This window comes from Rhinopithecus roxellana, chromosome 1, assembly GCF_007565055.1.
Source record: "Rhinopithecus roxellana isolate Shanxi Qingling chromosome 1, ASM756505v1, whole genome shotgun sequence".
Lineage (NCBI taxonomy): Eukaryota > Metazoa > Chordata > Mammalia > Primates > Cercopithecidae > Rhinopithecus > Rhinopithecus roxellana.
The window spans coordinates 91,448,084-91,469,861 of record NC_044549.1 but is presented as its reverse complement, the minus strand read 5'-3'; the positions used below and the strand labels follow the sequence as shown (position 1 = coordinate 91,469,861).

The 21,778-nt window shown below is 46.5% G+C and overlaps 1 long non-coding RNA gene across 1 annotated transcript; it reads left to right on the top strand.

The window, feature by feature from the left end:
* Positions 1–8,055: 8,055 nt before the first annotated feature.
* On the top strand, positions 8,056–12,945 carry LOC104673282. Its single transcript, XR_749499.2, has 3 exons — positions 8,056–8,204; positions 8,769–9,063; positions 10,333–12,945. It is a non-coding gene; the product is annotated as an uncharacterized LOC104673282 (long non-coding RNA).
* Positions 12,946–21,778: the final 8,833 nt, after the last annotated feature.

Here is a 21,778-nt window from a genome sequence, read left to right as displayed (position 1 = left end):
GGACGACCCCGGAGGGAGCTGGCTGAGGTTTCATTTCTGGTACTGCCCACCCCTCTTCCTTGAGCCTGGCTTCACAAAGCTCGCTTGTGGGACACCAGTGAAGCATCTAATGTGTGGGATATATGGAGGCAGGGGCGCCTGCCCTGCATTTCCTGGCCTGTGATTTATGAGGTGGGGCTGGGCTTTCCTCCTTCCACGGCCTGACCCTACCCAGTCCAGGAGATGCAGAGGCTGGAATTCTCCCCAGTGGGGCCCCAGGATCAGGCACTCTGCCACACAGCTCCACGAACCTGCTGTGTCTACTGCCTGCCCATTAGAGGCTAAAGGAAACCATGATTTCCACATTATACATAAGGAAACTGAGGCACAGTTAGACAGCTAGACTGGGGTACCAATTGGGGGAGCTTGGGCCAGCAGAAATTGCCTTCTCTGGAGACCAGCATTTTTCATACCTGTACTCATTGGAATCTCCTGGGAGGTGTTCAAAAATGCTGATTTCCAGCAAGAGCTCTCAAGAGACTGACTCAGCCACGTTCGGGACACATTGTTGTAGAGAGTTCACTTTAATAGGTATCAGACAGCTCCTCAGGGATGATTTTGAAACCTGCAGAATGTCAGCCCTGACCTGAGCCTGCACCATATCCTGAATCTGTAGGGGACGGGCCTGGGCATTTTGCTTTTAACAAAGCCTGAAAACTCCCGAATATGAAAGCCGAAAGGGACTGTGACATTACAGAGTCCAGATTTCCTGTTTTCTGGATGAGAAGACTGAAGCTGGGAGGGAGAAGGGATCTTGACCAAGGTCACACATCAGGGTGGTTGGGCCTTTCCTTGAGGACAGAAGAGAGAGGTGTGGGCTCTCCAGGAACCTGGAGGAGATGAGAGGGAGAAAGGAAGAATTTCATCAACCCGAATGCAGATGGACTTGAACATCCCTACCTCCAGGAGGCTGGAGTTGACGCCCAGTCCCAGGCATCTGTCCCTCCATCACTCAGGGTCAGAAAACCCCTCCCCACTTTCTGCAGTGGGACAGAAGTTCCTCCCTCTAGTTAGTATCAGGGCTTGGCATCTGTAAGTTTGCCTTGAAGGCTGTGTCAGGCCCCTGGACAGGTGTCAGGTCCCTGCTGTCCAGGAAAAAGCCACAGCCATCTTTGAACTGCCCAAACATGGACCGTGTCAGGCTTTCCCCATGACCCACCCCCAGAACCCTGGGGCCCCTGAGGCACCCAGTCCCCAGGCCTGGGCACAGGCTGCTGGGGCAGCATGTGGATGTGTGTTTGCCTGAATTAAAAGGAAATAGATGGATGGAAGGGAAACTGCGTACAATTAACAAATGATGGTGCTTGGTTTGGAATTTCCATTGCTTTCAACTTTCAGAATATTGCTCCCATGAGAACAGACAGCTGTGACCCGACAGAGGAAGGCCAGACATGGAGCCAGATGCCCAGGGGCTCGCCTCCCAGCTTGGCACATGGCTGGGTGTCTTGTGAGTGCTGCCATCCCTCTCTGAGTCTCAGCTTCCTTAGCTGTAAAGTGCAGGCCGCCAACTCTCCTTCACCGAATCTCCCTCACAGCTTCCTGGTAGCCTGTTTTGGGATGACGCAGGCGAAAGTTCCCAGCATGCACAGGTGCTGGATAGACAATTGTCCCCTAGAAGGGGATACACAAACAATTCTCAGAGGGAGGCCTCTGGCTTGTTCACATGGAGATTCTGCACATCAAACACATCTTATAAACAGCATGTGTTAGCTAGCAGACATGGCTGTTCTTTCACTGTTGAGGAAAGGGGTGGAAATGTAGTCAGGTAAATATTTTTCAGGAAAGATCTTTCTCTCAGTACTTTTTCTGCCCCTAGATGTGTGAAAATTGAGAGAATGAATATAAAATTATCTTCTTGAGAGATTCTCCCCACTGATCTTTACTGAAATTTAACAGACATATAGGAAAATGCACGATCCTAAATGATAGCTCAATGAGTTTCACAAACTAATCATTAGACATCCATGAAACTTGCACCCAGGTCAGAAAGCTTCTAGCACCAGCATCTTAGAGTTTCTGTTGACCCAAAGTCCCCTCCCAGTCATGAGCCCCCCACCCACAGCAAGCATAAACACTATCCTGAGTTCTACCAGTCTGCTCTTTAACTGTGTGTGAATAAGTCCTACAGTATGTAGTGTTTGTTTGCTGTCTGGCTTCTTTACTTTGATGTTATGTTAGTGGTTTTAATTTGCCTTTCCCTGATTGTTAATGAGGTCAAACCTCCTTACATATACTTATTGGCCATTTTGTAAAGTGCCTGTTCTAATCTTTTACCTGGGTGTCTATTGGAATATCTCACTTTTTATTGATTTTCAGGAGCTTTTTATGTATGATGGACACTCTTGAGATATTTAGGTCCTTTATGAAGCCTCCCTACCTCTTACTCAGACATTTCATCCTGAGGACTTCAGTTCTGGTCCCAGTGGAAACCCACTGAATACAATCATTCGAGAGACTCCTCCCTACCTCTCAATAGCAGCTTGATGCTGCCTTCTTCAGAGTGCACTGTGGCTCCACTGCACATAAAGAAGCTGGAGAATTTTGTCTCTGGGTTCCTCTTGCCTCTACCTCCCTCTGTGCCTCTTTTTCACTTTTTGGTAACCTACCAGCTAGGTTCTGTTTCCGTGGGCCTTTCTCTCAGCTGGCAAAAAACAAAAAAACAAAAAACAAAAAAACAAAAAAACAAAAAACAAAAAAAATCACTTTTAAGGTGTATGGTGACCAGGTAGCTCCATGTCTTTTGGTTTCTGCATGGATGGGAGTGTAAGGAGGGTGGGAATGGGACCTCAGGGAGTAGCTGGCACCCTCCTACTGCCTGTCACTGCATCTGGGACTCCCCAACTAAAGCTTTAATCCTCAACGACAGCAGCTATTTACAACATGGGGAAACTATTTTCGTATTTCAACTTCAGGCTCAGGTGCCCCAGTGTGTACCAGCTGAATCCCAGTTTGCCTGTTGCTGAGCCCTGACCAGGTCTGTTGCGTTGGGCTGATTTTCATCTTAGCCTCATCCCTGCCTGGGCCCAGAAGGAACAGCATGTGCTGCTGCCTCTGGCTCACCTGCATCCCATAACATCACACTTTTGATCCTCAAAACTTACGCCAATTACACATTCGTATTCACAAGTCAGTAGCTCACTTTTGGCCTCCATTGGGTGAAGTGCCATCACAGAGTTTTACGGGAAACTTCAAGGGATAAGGCAGCAATGCGGGATCGCAGGCACCACGGTAGATAAGCTGAGTGAGGGAGATGTTTTTCAGCAGGAGTCAGATTTAGGGAATCCAGCTGGCTTCGGTGAACCAGCGGGAGGCCAAGCTCCATGCTGTTCCTGGACATCTCTTTTGGGGCTGGTTATACATTACTCTCTGTTGCCTAATTGTCCCCAGAGCAGCAAACCAAAAGGTCTTGTGGAAGTTATTGCCTTGACATTTTGACTGAGCCATTTCCCCTCCAGGTGGGTGACCCAGAGCCTGTGTATATTGGGCAGAGACCAAAAATAACATTCACTGCTTTTAAAGTCATGTCCCCCAAAGCGTTCCCTTCTGCACATCTAAGTTCTGAAATAATACTTTTTAAAGGTTAGGCATTTCCTCTAGGAAAGGCATTTTGTTGTCTTATTTGAGCAAAGAATGCACTTAGAGCTTCCAATTGACCCTGCCAGCCTGAGCAGAAGAGAGATTTCATCTACAAGGGTCATCATGAGGGTGAAACTTGAAACACATTTTCCTTTTTTAATGGAATACATGCTCAAGAGGGAAGATTCACATGATAGAGATGGTCTGAATGCTCAGCCTAAATGTGCAGTGCTTTATGGCAAGAACAAGCATGTTACCAGAACCATGTCCATGAGTGCATCGGTCAGTGTAAGCTATGCTATGCTGTGGTAACAAGTGAGTCCCCAAATATCAGTGGCTTACAACTACAAAGATTTCTTTCTTGCTGAAGTTACTTGTCCATGGGGGATTGGCTGTACTCTGTTCTGTGTCTCCTTTACCCTGGGACCTGGGTTAAGGGAGTACCCCCTATCAGGGATGTTGAGGTCTCATGATGAAAGGAAACCAGAGAACTCAATGGTGTCAGGCAACAGCTTTTAAAGCTTCAACCCAGAAGGGATAAATGTCATTATTGTTGTATTTCATTAGTCAGAGCAAGTCACATAGCCAAGCCAGTGGTCAGCATATGGAGAGTGGATCTTTTGATCAACAATACAATCTTCATGATGGGGAAAGGTCAGAATGAGTTCTGCCTCTATAGAGCTTTTGTTTCTAGTACTCCCAGGACCTTCTCACCCTAAAGGATGGCTTGTCTGAAACCTCTTCATTCCATATACCCCTGGCTCCGTCAATGCTCCATCCCCGGCATGCCCTAGCGTGTGTTCTGCAGAATGTTATTTTTCCAATGTCAACAGTTGTTGGGAGAGGAAAGGGTTCCATGGTTAAATAAGTTTGGGAACACTGCGCTAAACAGGCGTTTTTACTGCAGGGTGTCAGAGCCTTTAATACCAAGTGAATTGTCCATTTTAAAGAAGGAGATAGTCCACGGGGCCACTGTCTTGTCCTTCTAGGTCAGCGTTCATCATTTTAGCTGCACATTAGAATCAGCTGCGGAACTTTTAAGGCCATCCTGGTGGCCAAGCTGCACCCCAGACCAATATCCTTACCATCTCTGTTGGCAGAACAAACATGGGCATTTTCTAAATGCTCTCCACATCCCCCTCATGATTCCAACGGGCAGCCAGGTTTGGGAACCACTTTTATGGGGATGATCCATATAGGAATTGGCTGTCCACAGGGTTGATCTAGCAGTGAACACTCAAGAAGAGGCTGGGGTGGATTGGTAGCAGTTTCTTGCACCTGCCAAATAGACAGGCTGCAGCCAGAATGTCCAGGACAGTCCAGATGGGCCAGTGGTCTTTAGAACTGAACCTGCAAAGAATGAGGAAGAGGCTAATTTAGAAGCAGCCCCAGCTGTATTCCACATAGGTTCAATCTTGAGTCATCCCTGGGTAGGACAAAGGGGAATCTTGACTGTTGCATTACTTGATAACTCATGGGGCCAGGGTACCACCATCAAGGTCATACTCCTGCATCTTGTACCTTCCCACTCACCGTATAGTAAGAAAGTAATCAGTTGCTCCATCTGTAGGTAGAGGTTGGGACTTACTCACCTCTGTGTCTCCCTGATCCAGTGCAGTGCCAGGCACATAGTAGTTGCTCACTAAATGTTGCACAACAGAGTGCAAATACATCCCTTGTCTTAAAGGAGCCCCTAATAATCTCAAGGCTTTTGCTTCCCATGTCTATTGTACAGGGTTCAATTCAGATAAACCACAGGGAAGCAGGATAAGCTTATAGATTCCTTTGATATACAACATGGGGACTATCAGCACAGGTTTAAGGATTAGCAGCTTTACTGTGGCTGCAGAGGAAATGGAAAATTAAGGCTTATGTTTTGGATTATGAAATGGAATTGGTTCCCTTTATGCCTCTCAGGGGAAGAGAGAAACATTTCCATCATCTCAATTTATAAAAAGCAATCTTAAGGCCAAGAAGAGATAAGTACAGTAATTCAGAAACCCTTAATTTGGGCCATTTCTTCAATCCTACCACTCTGTAATTAGTGCACATGAACTTCCCTGCAAGTGTTGCATTTTCTGAGGCTGGCTGTTCCTCTGAGAGACAATCCAGCAGGTTGAGGGGACTGTGGCCTAGGGAGCAGGACAGGGACAGGAAGGGAAGAGTGGGAGCAGAGTGTGGTAGCAGATTTGAATGACAGGCTGAGCATATGCACTTTATCTCCTGGGTCAGTGGCTTGGGCCTCGGTGAGTATCCAGATGCTGTGAAACTGTGTTGAAAACAGGACTGCCTAGACCTCCCCCCATACACAATTTTTGTTCAGTAGGTGTGGGATAGAAAGCACCTCTGGTGGGTGAATTTGAGCAGGCAAATGACTTCATAGTGTAGGAAGCCCAGCTGTTGGATTCAAAGTCAGTTCAAGTAGTGTAGCAGAGACTGTGGATGTCCTGGTCTAGCCCCTTGCCTGACCCCTTCAGTGCACATCTGCCTGACTTCCACTGCCCGCCCTGCATCCCTTTCCTGAGGTCTCTCTCTGGCCCTAGAGCCACTCTGCCCTTGCAAATAGCAGGCTGGAAATGCTGGAGAATTAACACTTCCTGGGAGCAGCCCTGAACCAGTGACTGATGGGAGTGGGGTATAAATACCCCAGCTTCCTCGTCCATTAGGTAGGATAGCTTGGAGGTGCATGCTCTACCCAGTCTCCCAGATGCCCCCAGCAGGACTGAGCTCCAGTTGCCACACAGGGGCCACTTGATAATACACCTTTCATGGGCCTCCTTGCTGTCCTTGTCTCACTTCCCACTGCCCAGCTGGTGTTTTCTGGAATCTCCTGCCCTCATACCCTTGTCTCAGACTCTGCTTCTGGAAGGACCCAAAAGATGGGAGTCAGCGAGAGTTGTGTTGTGTGACCTTTAATACACTAACGGACACAAAATAAAACTACATATAAAGCTTGGGGATAGTAGACACAAAATTCAGCACAGTGGTTACCTCTCTGGGGTGCAGGGAGAGGGGCTGGCAGGGGCAGTCTTGGGGTTGGTCTATTTTCTTATCTGGAGGTGGGTTCAGGGATATGTATTTCATGATTCTTTATGCCTTACCCATACATTATATATTCCTCTTTGGAATGCATGGCATAGACTCCATAATAAATTATTGTAAAATTATCTGGGGACCAGATAAACCCTACTTGCTGGCTGCATCTAGTCCCTAGGCCACCTGTTTCTGACACCTCCCTTACGGATGAGAAAACTTGGACTCTGAGGGTTTTCAGCCACTATATATTGCTTCATTTTACGTTTTTACAATTGGGAAATTTCACATCAAAATAGAAATGTTCAACTCCCTTGAAAGATAATCAGAAGATCGGACAAGGCTGGACCCACGTTTCTACAGGGTAATAGCTGCCAGAGCTGCATCGCTGGGGACCTGCTAGGCGGGGCACAGTGCCTGCTGCTCCATCCCCAGAGCAGCATCCGTCCTTCCCATGACCTTTCTGTCCTCCCCTATAGATGTCTGAGCTGAGCTCACACATGGGAGAATCTCTCCAATGGTTCACCCATGCAATGCCCTAGGTGGAGAGCCCAGCACAGGCCCAGTGCTAAATAAAGCCACTTCTTATCATTGTGGTTAGAGAAGATAACTCCAACACCCGAGGGGGCAGCCGGGCTTAGTGTTCTTGTCCTGAGCCTGCTGAGGTGCTATGATGAGGCCAAGGTCACCGTCTGAACAGCAGTGCAATCAGGACTCCACCCGGTCCCTGGGGCATATCTGCAGGTCCATTGGGCCTCAACTTCAGGGAGCAGGGGCCAGGCCGAGCTCCCCAAGGCCTTGGGTGCCCCAGCTCAGGCCAGCTGCTCTGACACAGCCCACACTTTGTGGCCAGAGGCGAGGCAGGGCAGTGGGGGAGACCTACCAGACAGGTGGCATCTCAGGCCTCCCAGATGAGTGGGACAAAGGGATGTGCTGGAATTCCACCTCCCAGAGCAGCTCCTCCCCGGCCAGGGAACGGAGGTGGACTTTGGGGCCTGAGAATCGTTGCCAGCGGATGGAGGCTTTGTTTGCTTCACTGAGTCCCCAGACCAGGGGCCGGCCGGAGAGAGGGCTCTTTCCTGAGAGGCTGGACTTTCCCACAGGAACAAAGTGGGGCTTGTTAGCCGGGCATGAATCTTGGCGTGGGGCGGCCCGGGCCAGGCTCAGCGCTGCCAGGCGGCGGCTCCGCGATATCAGGCAAATTCCGCCTTCCCCACAGCTGGGGCTGACAGCAGGAAGCCCCAGGGAGGCTCCGGACAAAGGCAGAAAAATGGGCCACGTTTATTCATTCACTGACCAGCCCGGGCCTGGCTGGCCCAGGGGCCCTGTCTCCATGGCTACGGGCAGCCTTCAGTGCTCCTGGTTGGCTCCTCTGTGACCACAGCCCCTCCACGGCCACACACCCCAACACACAGAGACACAGCATCATGAAAGCAGAGGCTGCCTCGGGACGGCTCTGCCCCGGGGAGCGTGGGGCCATCTGAGCCAAACAGAATCGAGGGCTTGGACACAACCCAGGGTGTGAGTTGAGCTCTGAATGTCAAGACTAGTCCTGGGTGAGTCAGGCAAAGGCAACAGGTTCAAATCCACACACCAGCTAAGCACCTACTGTGTGCAGCACGGGAGTGTGTCTGTCAAGCCAACTCGGTTTGTTCTCACTCGTCCGGTTTGAAAATAGAGGCTGGGGAGCCCAGTGAGAAAGGCACACCCTTTGCCTTGGGAAGGTGTCAGGCAGGAACTGTCATTGGCATTGAGTCTTGAAGGATGCATAGGAGTTTGCCAAGCAGGGAGGCAAAGGGCATTCCAGGCAGAAGGAACGGCTTGAGCACAGGCCCTGAGGCCTGCGATTAATGTGTAGAGTGATTAAGGTAACTGAAAGGCTCTTTGAACTGGAGTGGTGGGAAGAGGACGCAGCTGAAAATGAGGCAGTTGTGGGGGCGGGACAACCGTGCAGGGTGACTCAGAGAACCGGGGCCATCTGCTCCCCTGTCACTGTCATGCTAGAGAAGGCCCCCAGTAATTCCATGAGTTGTGAATTTCAGGGAGGACAGAAGGTTAACGTATAGCTAATACTTTGCAGTTTGCAGAGGCCTTTCATATATTCACATGATCTTATTTAGACCTATGGCCACCCAGCTGGGAGGGAGCTGACAGATGAGGAAACAGGCCCAGAGTGATGCCGGAGGTCTCCAAGCCAGGAAGTAGCCCATGGGGACTGGAATGCAGGGCCCTGAGCCTGACAGAACTCTCTGGGAAGGGGCTGGAGCCCCGAAGGATGAGCAAAATGATCATGATGATCTTTGTCCCTTGCTCGCAAGTTCTAAAACTGCTACAAAGGAGCAGCCACGAGTGTCCTCCCTTCCAGACCACTCCAAGCTGCTTCTAGAGGGACTGGAGATCCCCCAGCAGAAACAGGTCTAAATCCAGGGCAACTTAGAATCTGGGATATGGTGAATGGCTCAGAGGCTCGGAGCAGGCACAAGAGTGGCTCTCAATGTCTGATGGCCCAGACCACACTTCCTGTCTTTCACGGGCCCACGCTGCTTCTTTGGCCCTGGGTATCCCAGACGGAGCCAATGGGCTGGGCCTGCAAGGGTGACCTTGGGACCCAAAGGCTGGTGGGAGGGGGGTGCTATCAGACACTGCTATGACACAGTGTCATTTAGTCTTCACAACAACCTCTGTTTTGCAGGTGAGGAAACTGAAACTCTGAGAGCAGTAGCTCCCCTGAGCCGCGCAGCTGGAGAGCGCTGAGCCCACGGCAGAGCTGGGGCTTTTTGAAGGCGCACAGAGGAAGGGTTTGCTCCCCTTGCCGAGTTTCCTAGTGCTCATTTCCACCCCCAGCCCTCAGGTGTGTCTGACCTCTGCCCACTGAAAGGCGCTTTCCCTCACTCTGCTGCTGGGCTCGGTTGTCTGCTGTCTTTCTGCTGCCTCTGACTCCTGCCAACTTGACCTTGGCTTCTGGTTCCTTCTGCCTTTCAGAGCTTGACATTGTTGATCTTCATCCTGAAGTCTCGCCTGAGTCTCCTTCACCTGGTTGTGCTACCCATAAAATAAAAAAAAGGAAGAAAAAGGAAAAAAAAAAAGATAAAACCAAGAAAAATGAAGAAGAAGAGGGCTGTGGGATTAGCACCAAAGCCTCCTGGGTGTAGACCTGCCCTTTGTCCTCTTCTCAGGGTGCTTTTGGCTTTGGGTAAAGAAGAAATGATAATAATGATACCTAAAAACCATTTAGGACAGAAATGGCCAACATAGCATAGCAGGAGCGCCCTCCAATCTGGCACCTGAGGCAGGCATAGCTAATCGATCACAGCACTCTCTCTGGCTCAGCTTGGCCTCAGCTTCAGCATTGTTCTCAACACACAGATCAGGCAGCCACCACCAGGCAGAGTTGACACTCAAGATAACCTGAACTTGTCACCTTGCCTATGAGTCTGTGCTCTCCATTCAAGCTTCACTTTTGCCCCATTTGTCCAGGCAGGTGTAATTATCTTCATTTTACAGGTGAAGAGACTGAAGCCCAGAGTGATATTTTCTGCAACACACAGCTACTTCATGACAGAGCTAAGGATGAGAACTGAGGCCTCTCTCTCTGTCCCTGCTCAGGACATGTTTAAAAGCCCCCATGCAATCAAGGAGGTATCATTTGAATAGATGTATTCTTCCTCCTTTTTTGTTTTCCAGTCCCATTTTCCACTGCTTTGGTCAGGGAGTGAGTCCCCTGATGTCATCCGAGGATATGAGGCATCGCTAAATCTGGCCATCCCCTGAAGCACCCAGCCTCACCGACTTCCTGAAGCGTGGATGAACGCTGCTGCCACAAATGTGCTGTGACAGCCGCTGACAAGGAGAACGAGTGATGTTTGTGCCACCCTGCTGAGCATGAGGGAGCTGCTCGGGGAAGCCAGGAGCTGGGGCATCTCAATAGCACTGAGGGCAGCCTCGGGGGGATTCACAGCACACCCACCCCCAGATCACTGCTAATTCTGGGGGATAGATGACAAAGCTTTCTGACCTTGCACTTTCCTTTGGCTGCTAAACTGAATGAAGCCTGCTTCTTAGACCCAAGCCCCTGCTGAGTGTCTCACTGTCTCTTCTGGCCATCCTTGTCCCCAAACCCAGAACCCTCCTCTGAACCTCCACATGCAGTGGGTGCCAACTGTCTCCCACCTACCTGCCTGGGTCTCTGCCCCTCAGCTGCTCACAAGTGGCTGTGTTCTTCCACTCACCTGTTGGGATACCCACTGGCTCACCAGCCCCCATCCTCTCCACACCCGGTCTCACCTGCCAGGCTTGCCTTCTTCCCCGTCACCTGCAGACAGGTCCTTTTCCAGATACACCTGCCCTACTCCTACTGGTTGGCATGGTGAGACCCTCACTCCCTTCTCTCCAGGGTCCCATGTGCTCTCCTGGCACAAATTCATCCAGATATTTCTTGATCTAGCTCTGTGCCAGAAAGTGTTACCTTTGCAATGGCAAACACCTGTATTAATTGCCGTGCAAGTGACACATACTTATCATATGCTTGCCTGTTCCAGGCACCAATGGCTGTCTTTTTTGTTTTGTGACAGGTTCCAGTGAGTGAGTCTGACTTATAATTGTAGAGACTTAGCTCACATTCTCCTTCCTCCACCTTGACAATCGTGCTAATGACAAAGTTGTCATTTACTGAGCACTTGCCATGTACTAATCACTGTGCCAGGAGATTTATCTGCATGGACTCACAAAATCTTTGCAATATTCTGGAAGGAGAGGCAAGTATGTTCCTCTATTTTGTAGATGAGAAAACTGGGCTCAGAAAATGAAGCCATTTTGCCCCAGGTCACCCAACCGGCAAGTGGCAGAGCTATGTTTAAAAGTCAGGATTGTCTATTCCAGAGACCCTGTGCTGCCCACCATGGCACACTGCCTCTCCAGTCAAAGAAAGGTAGCTTAAAGATATCTGCCTTCCAAAATGCTTGGACATGTGTTAGAATATGGAAGAAGATAATATATGGTCCTGTCCTTGAAGAATTGATACTCTATTTGGGGAAACAAAGCAACTCACATTGCCAGCCAATATTTATTTAAATTTCATCTCAGAAAAATAGCAAAAGAGATTTTATTTAACCTGTCAACAGTGATTATCTGATTATGTCTGCTTGAGTATTCTGTAGGATAGACAGCTAAGGCAGTCATGGACTCAGTGGGAAAAAGTTCAGCCATCCATTACTAATATCTGTTTGGGGCACAGGCATGGGTAGTGGAAGTAGATGTGCCACCAATTTCATTTCTTTGCTTCTACATAGTAGAAAACTTGAGCATTTCTAATAAATTCCTAACTATATAAAGCAGACAAGAGAGGAAAGAGAAAGATACCGGTGTGATTGGGAGAGGCTGCCGGAGGAAGGTAAGATATGATCTATTTGGGGTCACTGTACCCCTGGGGCATGAGGCATCATCAAGGCCAGATTGAATTTTCTAAGGTATGATAAAAAGTTTGGTTCTTCCTTGTGCCTTGGTTCCTCTTCTCTAAAATGGCTAATTCTGTCCAACTAAGATCTACAAGGCCCTTTCTGCTGCCAAGATTTCTAAATAAAGATATCTAATAAGGATGGAATACTTCACAGCTCTCAACCTCCTCTCAGACCCATCAGCTCATTCATACATCATAACAAGCCCATGATGCAGCCATTTCAGAGATGAAAAACTGAGGTCCAGAGAGCTGACACTCATGTTAGCAGAAGTTAGTGGAACCCAGTTCTCTTAACTCTAACCATTCTCTAATCCAAAAGTATATTTACAAATTTTCAAATAATTAGGAAATGTTAGTAATATTTAGAAGCTCCTCAGGTGATTCTAGTTTTCAGCCAGGGTTGAGAATGTTGCTAAAAAGTAAGTTTTATGGCTGATTTCAGAGAAGGAAACAGAGGTTCAGAGTGGTTAAGCAACTTGTCCAAAGTCACACAGCCGGAACATAGTAGAGTAGTAGAGTGGAAATTCCACTGAAGGAGGCTGACTGTGTAACCCATGTGTCTATTGTGCCCCAGGCACTGTCACATATTATTTCATTTAATTCTCTCAACAACTTTATTTATTTTTAACTCTGAAAACTAATCCAGAAAAGTTAAATAACCAGCCCAAAACTGCAGAACTAATAAAAGGCAGCTAACAATGTTTTCTATCTTGATTCTATTTGGGTGGACAAGTGTGTGCATTTGTCAAGGGTCACTTGATGGGTCACTTAAGATCTGTACATCACAGTATATGTTGATTTTACCTTTAAAAGGCACAAATAAACTGAACTCTGGGTAACAACATCAAGCAGAGATATTCTGATGTCTCCCTCTTATTTGGAAATGCATTTAAAAGTAGAGTGAGGCCAGGCGCGGTGGCTCAAGCCTGTAATCCCAGCACTTTGGGAGGCCGAGGCGGGTGGATCACGAGGTCAGGAGATCGAGACCCTCCTGGGTAACACGGTGAAACCCCGTCTCTACTAAAAATACAAAAAACTAGCCGGGCGAGGTGGCGGGCGCCTGTAGTCCCAGCTACTCGGAGGCTGAGGCGGGAGAATGGCGGGAACCCGGGAGGCGGAGCTTGCAGTGAGCTGAGATCGCGCCACTGCACTCCAGCCTGGGTGACACAGCGAAACTCCGTCTCAAAAAAAAAAAAAAAAAAAAAAAAAAAAGTAGAGTGAATAGATAAGGAGATAAATAAGTGGGCAGTTATGTAATAAAGATGGTGGGTCTATGAGGTTCACTACGTGGGTGCTATTCTTTCAACTTTTCTGCAGGTTTGAACATTTTACATAATAACATGTTGCATGGGGGACAGCAGCCCAAACATTCCATGAGACTGAGTTCAGTGACGACGGAGATCTCTGCCTGTTTTGTGACTGAGTCTCCAGCACCAGGAATAGTGCCTGGCGTGAAGCAGGTGCACAGTAAATATTTGCTGAATGGAAAATGACGGGAGGGTGTTTAGCCTACGGCTTTAACCCTTAAACTAAACATCTTGGAGAGAGGATTGGATGATATATGTGAACAAGGGCGGTGGGAGCAGGGACACTGGGCAGAGTAGGGCGAGTGGGCACAGTAGGGCACAGAGCTCTGGTGGCTTTGCAAGCATGAACTCCGCAGGTTCTTACTTCTGGAAGCTGCAGTGAGATCCTCATCCCCAGGCTTAGCTGCAGTCAGAGCTGGGCTTTATACGGGCGTGTGCTGCCCTCATGTGGCCAAAGCCGAAGAATATTGCACTGCTGTTGGAAGGGCCTCTTTTCCCCGATCTCCGGTGGGCATTTAGTTACTCAGATGCTTGGAAGCAAAGGTTGGGGCCAGAGGAACCGTGTCTCTGGGGCCTGGGGCTTCATGCCCCTCTCTTAAGTAGGAGATGTTGGTCATGTTTAAAACTTCCTCTGGGCAGGGTGGCACATCTGTAGTCCCAGCTGCTCAGGAGGCTGAGGTGGGAGGATGGCTTGAGCCCAGGAGGTCAAAGCTGCAATGAGCTATGATTGTGCTGCTGTACTCCAACCTGAGCAACAGAGTGAGACCCTGTCTCTAAAAAGAAGAAAAGTTTCTCATGCTTCCTATTAGCTAATTTTCTCCCAATAGGCGTGTGGGTTTCCCAGAGCTCACAACCATCCTGAGATTTGAGAGAAGCAACTGCCATGTTTCAGCACCCACTGCTGTTGCTACTCCTCCATGGGCTGTTTTATTTGGGCATCCCACTGACCCTGCCAATGACCATACATGAGACCACGCAAGATCTCATTTGCAGGCCAGAAAGCAGGGGCTCGGAGAGATCAAGTCACACGTAGTACGTTGGGGACAGGGAAACTGCCTCTGGGAAGTCCAGAGTGTAACAAAGAAGATGGTAGCTTCTCTCTGTGGGCTTTTGAGAACTCCCAAATTCTGGCTGAGAAAAGCTGGCAAGGAGTCAGGCCAGTTTGAAAAAGCCCCAGTACTCACAGTACACAACCTGAGCCCTTCAGCAATCACAGAGGCAAGTTGGGGCTGTCATCCACCCCTTCCATCCCTGCCAAACCCAGCTGTGTGACCCGGGAAAAGTTACTCAGCCTCTCTGAGCCCTACCTCAATGTGTCAAATATGGATCATAATGCCCTCACCTTTTAGGATTGCCATGTATATAAACGATACAGTGCACACCACACATGCTCAGGAATTACTCCTTTTTGACCACAAGGCAGACATTGTATCTATTGTGTTCACTCCTGTGACATGTTTGGATGGGCCAATTCTCAAAGATGAGCGGGGTAAGAGTTAAGAGTGAAGTCTTTGGAATCAGATACCTGGACCCAAATCCTGGCACTGCCTCTTCAGTCTAGGTGACCTTGAACCATGTATCAATGTAGTGAGGGTTGTGCTGATGAATAGGTGAGTGTGAATAAAGAGCCTGGCGTGGTGCCTGACACATACCAGATGCCCAAATAAATGCTAGTTGATAGTAGGATGACTCAAAGATGGGTATTCAATGTTAGCTCTTGTTGTTGTGAGCCGTTGTGGTAATAGTAAATTAGCCATGCGAATTTCCCCTTCAAGGCTGCACTGGCTGCGGCTCTGACCTGACTTCATCTGAAGATATGCGTTGGGTGAGAGAAGAGCGGCAATGATAGGAGTGCCCTTGTGTTCCCTGAACACGAATGACCCTGCACCACCAGCACAAGGTCACCCAGCCCTCAGTCATGATGGTTCCCAGTGAAGGGAACCAGGCCCTGGATGCACTCTGCACCCCCTGAGCTGACATGGTGGGCTTAGGGTCTGGGCTGTAATGCAGGGGCTTTCCTCTTCTTGGGATGCTCACACTGGTCTTAACACGCTGGCCTGGCTGGCATGAGGGCCAAACTGAACAGTGGGAAGAGAAACAGCATGAATGTGGTGGCCTTCAAGGCAGTGAGTCTCAGATGTCAATGTGCACAAGACTTCCGGTGGGACATGCATTGTGAAAATGCGGGTTCTGACTCAGTAGTTCTAGGCTGGGACCTGTGATCCAGCATTTCTAAAGCTCCCAGGTCACCCTGATGCTGTTCATTCAAGACCTCACTTTGAATATCAAGGTTTCAAGAAAAGCAGGTTGAATTTACCTCCCAGGTGCACTGAGGGCTCATTGCAGCAGGTCTGGAATTAGCCTGGGCTGTTGTGCTGAAGTAGAGATGTGCCTGCACAGCATGGACCCCCGGGCAAGGCATGAAGGGTACTGACTGGTGACCATGGGTGGAGACAAGTTTCAGGGTGTCTGGTATCAGCTTGTGAGCATTGATTGAGGGTCACAATGAGACTGATGACCTGCACCTGGCCTCAGGGGCTCCCTCAGGGAACCTGGTGCAGTGCTGGGGCTGGTGACACAGCAAGTGTGCCTACAAGATGAGCCCTCCATTGTGTGCTTCCTGATTCTAATATCTCAGGTGCATCAGTAGCTCTGATCTGAAAGAAAAAGCACATTCACATGGTTGTCCCACGTCAGTGTAACAATTGGAGCTCTCCCCTGACTCTCAGAACCCCTCACTATGAGGCAGCCTTTGGCCCTGATGCATATCCTCATTTTAACGCCCTTAATATCTTGTATTTTTTTCCTGAAATAAATCTTAGCTTGCTCAGCATAGCCATGTAAAGTCCTGTGAGTTTCACGTGCACTGGAACTCAGTCTAACTGCCACCGTTAGTGCAATATGGATTAAAAAACTGCTCCATGTGGGCAGGACACTGTGCTCAATGTACTTAGAAGTGGTTGCAATTCCATTCTCTGCTCTCCCAGGAGAGCTGCAATTCGCAGCCTTGGCTACACTGGTGTCGTCTGGGGAGCTTTAAAAGCTACTGAGGCCTGAGCTCCATCCCCAGAGACTACCGATGGAATATTGGTCTTGAGGTGTTTTCTTTTTTGTTTTTTGGTTTTTGTTTTTTTTATATACTTTAAGTCCTAGGGTAAATGTGTACAACGTGCAGGTTTGTTACATATGTATACTTGTGCCATGTTGGTGTGCTGCACCCATCAACTCGTCAGCACCCATCAACTCGTCATTTACATCAGGTATAAATCCCAATGCCATCCCTCCCCCGACGCCCTTCCCCATAATAGGCTCCGGTGTGTGATGTTTCCCTTCCAAAGTCCAGGTGATTTCATTGTTCAATTCCTACCTCCGAGTGAGAACATGTGGTGTTTGGTTTTCTGTTCTTGTGATAGTTTGCTGAGAATGATGGTTTCCAGTTGCATCCATGTCCCTACAAAGGATACGAATTCATCCTTTTTTATGGCTGCATAGTATTCCATGGTGTATATGTGCCACATTTTCTTAATCCAGTCTGTCACTGATGGACATTTGGGTTGATTCCAAGTCTTTGCTATTGTGAATAGTGCTGCAATAAACATATGTGTGCATGTGTCTTTATAGCAGCATGATTTATAATCCTTTGGGTATATACCCAGTAATGGGATGGCTGGGTCATATGGTATTTCTAGTTCTAGATCCTTGAGGACTCGCCATACTGTTTTCCACAATGGTTGAACCAGTTTACAATCCCACCAACAGTGTAAAAGTGTTCCTATTTCTCCACATCCTCTCCAGCACCTGTTGTTTCCTGACTTTCTAATGATTGCCATTCTAACTGGTGTGAGATGGTATCTCATTGTGGTTTTGATTTGCATTTCTCTGATGGCCAGTGATGATGAGCATTTTTTCATGTATCTGTTGGCTGTATGCATGTCTTCTTTTGAGAAATGTCTGTTCATATCTTTTGCCCACTTTTTCATGGGGTTGTTTGTTTTTTTCTTGTAAATTTGTTTGAGTTCTTTGTAGGTTCTGGATATTAGCCCTTTGTCAGATGAGTAGATTGCAAAAATTTTCTCCCATTCTGTAGGTTGCCTGTTCACTCTGATGGTAGTTTCTTTTGCTGTGCAGAAGCTCTTTAGTTTAATTGGATCCCATTTGTCAATTTTGCTTTTGTTGCCATTGCTTTTGGTGTTTTAGAGATGAAGTCCTTGCCCATGCCTATGTCCTGAATAGTATTACCTAGGTTTTCTTCTAGGATTTTTATGGTTTTAGGTCTAACATTTAAGTCTCTAATCCATCTTGAATTAATTTTCGTATAAGGAATAAGGAAAGGATTCAGTTTCAGCTTTCTACTTATGGCTAGCCAATTTTCCCAGCACCATTTATTAAACAGGAAATCCTTTCCCTATTTCTTGTTTTTGTCAGGTTTGTCAAAGATCAGATGACTGTAGATGTATGGTATTATTTCTGAGGGCTCTGTTCTGTTCCATTGGTCTATATTTCTGTTTTGGTACCAGTACCATGCTGTTTTGGTTAATGTAGCCTTGTAGTATAGTTTGAAGTCAGGTAGCGTGATGCCTCCAGCTTTGTTCTTTTGACTTAGGATTGTCTTAGCAATGCGGGCTCTTTTTTGGTTCCATATGAACTTTAAAGCAGTTTTTTCCAATTCTGTGAAGAAAGTCATTGGTAGCTTGACGGGAATGGCATTGAATCTATAAATTACCTTGGGCAGTATGGCCATTTTCACGATCTTGATTCTTCCTATCCATGAGCATGGTATGTTCTTCCATTTGTTTGTGTCCTCTTTTATTTCACTGAGCAGTGGTTTGTAGTTTTCCTTGAAGAGGTCCTTTATATCCCTTGTAAGTTGGATTCCTAGGTATTTTATTCCCTTTGAAGCAATTGTGAATGGAAGTTCATTCATGATTTGACTCTCTGTCTGTTACTGGTGTATAAGAATGCTTGTGATTTTTGCACATTAATTTTGTATTCTGAGACTTTACTGAAGTTGCTTATCAGCTTAAGGAGATTTTGGCTGAGATGATGGGGTTTTCTAAATATACAATCATGTCATCTGCAAACAGGGACAATTTGGCTTCTTCTTTTCCTAACTGAATACCCTTTATTTCTTTCTCTTGCCTGATTGCCCTAGCCAGAACTTCCAACACTATGTTGAATAGGAGTGGTGAGAGAGGGCATCCCTGTCTTGTGCCAGTTTTAAAGGGAATGCTTCCAGTTTTTGCCCATTCAGTATGATATTGGCTGTGGGTTTGTCATAAATAGCTCTTACTATTTTGAGGTATGTTCCATCAATACCGAATTTATTGAGAGTTTTTAGCATGAAGAGCTGTTGAATTTTGTCAAAGGCCTTTTCTGCATCTATTGAGATAATCATGTGGCTTTTGTCTTTGATTCTGTTTATATGCTGGATTACATTTATTGATTTGCATATGTCGAACCAGCCTTGCATCCCAGGGATGAAGCCCACTTGATCATGGCGGATAAGCTTTTTGATGTGCTGCTGGATTCAGTTTGCCAGTATAATACTGAGGATTTTTGCATCAATGTTCATCAGGGATATTGGTCTAAAAGTCTCTTTTCTTGTTGTGTCTCTGCCAGGCTTTGGTATCAGGATGATGTTGGCCTCATAAAATGAGCTCAGGAGGATTCCATCCTTTTCTATTGATTGGAATAATTTCAGAAGGAATGGTACCAGCTCCTCCTTGTACCTCCGGCAGAATTCAGCTGTGAATTCGTCTGGTCCTGGACTTTCTTTGGTTGGTAGGGTATTAATTATTGTCTCAATTTCAGAGCCTACTATTGGTCTATTCAGGGATTCAACTTCTTCCTGGCTTAGTCTTGGGAGAGTGTAAGTGTCCAGGAAATTATCCATTTCTTCTAGGTTTTCTAGTTTATTTGCGTAGAGGTGTTTATAGTATTCTCTGATGGTAGTTTGTATTTCTATGGGGTTGGTGGTGATATCCCCTTTATCATTTTTTATTACATCTATTTGATTAGTCTCTCTTTTCTTCTTTATTAGTCTTGCTAGCGGTCTATCAATTTTGTTGATCTTTTCAGAAAACCAGCTGCTGGATTCACTGATTTTTTTGGAGGGTTTTTTGTGTCTCTATCTCCTTCAATTCTGCTCTGATATTGGTTAATTCTTGCCTTCTGCTAGCTTTTGAATGTGTTTGATCTTGCTTCTCTAGTTCTTTTAATTGTGATGTTAGGGTGTCAATTTTAGATCTTTCCAGCTTTCTCTTGTGAGCATTTAGTGCTATAAATTTCCCTCTACACACTGCTTTAAATGTGTCCCAGAGATTCTGGTATGTTGTATCTTTGTTCTCATTGGTTTCAAAGAACATCTTTATTTCTGCTTTCATTTCGTTATGTACCCAGTAGTCATTCAGGAGCAGATTGTTCAGTTTCCATGTAGCTGAGCGGTTTTGATTGATTTTTTTAGTCCTGAGTTCTAGTTTGATTGCACTGTGGTCTGAGAGACAGATTGTTATAATTTCTGTTCTTTTACATTTGCTGAGGAGTGCTTTACTTCCACCTATGTTGTCAATTTTGGAATAGGTGCGATGTGGTGCTGAGAAGAATGCATATTCTGTTGATTTGGGGTGGAGACTTCTGTAGATGTCTATTAGGTCTGCTTGGTGCAGAGTTGAGTTCAATTCCTGGATATCCTTGTTGACTTTCTGTCTCGTTGATCTGTCTAATGTTAACAGTGGGGTGTTGAAGTCTCCCATTATTATTGTATGGGAGTCTAAGTCTCTTTGTAAGTCTCTAAGGACTTGCTTTATGAATCTGGGTGCTCCTGTATTGGGTGCATATATATTTAGGATAGTTAGTTCTTCCTGTTGAATTTATCCCTTTACCATTATGTAATGGCCTTCTTTGTCTCTTTTGATCTTTGAAGGTTTAAAGTCTGTTTTGTCAAGAGACTAGGATTGCAACACCTGCCTTTTTTTTTGTTCTCCATTTGCTTGGTAGATCTTCCTCCATCCCTTTATTTTGAGCCTATGTGTGTCTCTGCATGTGAGATGGATCTCCTGAATACAGCAAACTGATGGGTCTTGACTCCAATTTGCCGGTCTGTGTCTTTTAATTGGACCATTTAGTCCATTTACATTTTAGGTTAATATTGTTATGTGTGAACTTGATCCTGTCATTGTGATATTACCTGGTTATTTTGTTCGTTAGTTGATGCAGTTTCTTCCTAGCATCGATGTTCTTTACATTTTGGCATGTTTTTGCAATGGCTGGTACCAGTTGTTCCTTTCCATGTTTAGTGCTTCCTTCAGGATCTCTTGTAGGGCAGGTCTGGTGGTGACAAAATCTCTAAGCATTTGCTTGTCTGTAAAGGATTTTATTTCTCCTTCACTGATGAAACTTAGTTTGGCTGGATATGCAATTCTGGGTTGAAAATTCTTTTCTTTAAGAATGTTGAATATTGGCCCCCAGTCTCTTCTGGCTTGTAGAGTTTCTGCTGAGAGATCTGCTGTAAGTGTAATGGGCTTCCCTTGTGGGTAACCTGACCTATCTCTCTGGCTGCCCTTAACATTTTTTCCTTCATTTCAACTTTGGTGAATTTGACAATTATGTGTCTTGGAGTTGCTCTTCTCAAGGAGTAGCTTTGTGGCGTTCTTTGTATTTCCTGAATTTGAATGTTGGTCTGCCTTACTAGGTTGGGAAAGTTCTCCTGGATGATATCCTGAAGAGTGTTTTCCAACTTGGTTCCATTTCCCCCTCACTTTCAGGCACACCAATCAGACGGAGATTTGGTCTTTTCACATAATCCCATATTTCTTGGAGGCGTTGTTCATTTCTTTTTCCTTTTTTTTCTCTAGACTTCTCTTCTCAGTTCATTTCATTCATTTGATCTTCAATCATTGATACTCTTTCTTCCAGTTGATCGAGTCAGTTACTGAAGCTTGTGCAATTGTCATGTATTTCTCGTGTCATGGTTTTTATCTCTGTCAGTTTGTTTATGGCCTTCTCTGCATTGATTATTCTAGTTATCCATTCTTCCATTCTTTTTTCAAGATATTTAGTTTCTTTGTGCTGGGTACGTAGTTCCTCCTTTAGCTCTGAGAAGTTTGATCGACTGAAGCCTTCTCCTCTCAACTCGTCAAAGTCATTCTCCTTCCAGCTTTGATTCGTTGCTGGCGATGAGCTGCGTTCCTTTGGAGGGTGAGATGAGCCCTGATTTTTTGAATTCCAGCTTTTCTGCCTTGCTTTTTCCGCCATCTTTATGGGTTTATCTGCCTTTGGTCTTTGATGCTGGTGATGTACTGATGGGATTTTTGTGTGGGTGTCCTTTCTGTTTGTTAGTTTTCCTTCTAACACTCAGGATCCTCAGCTG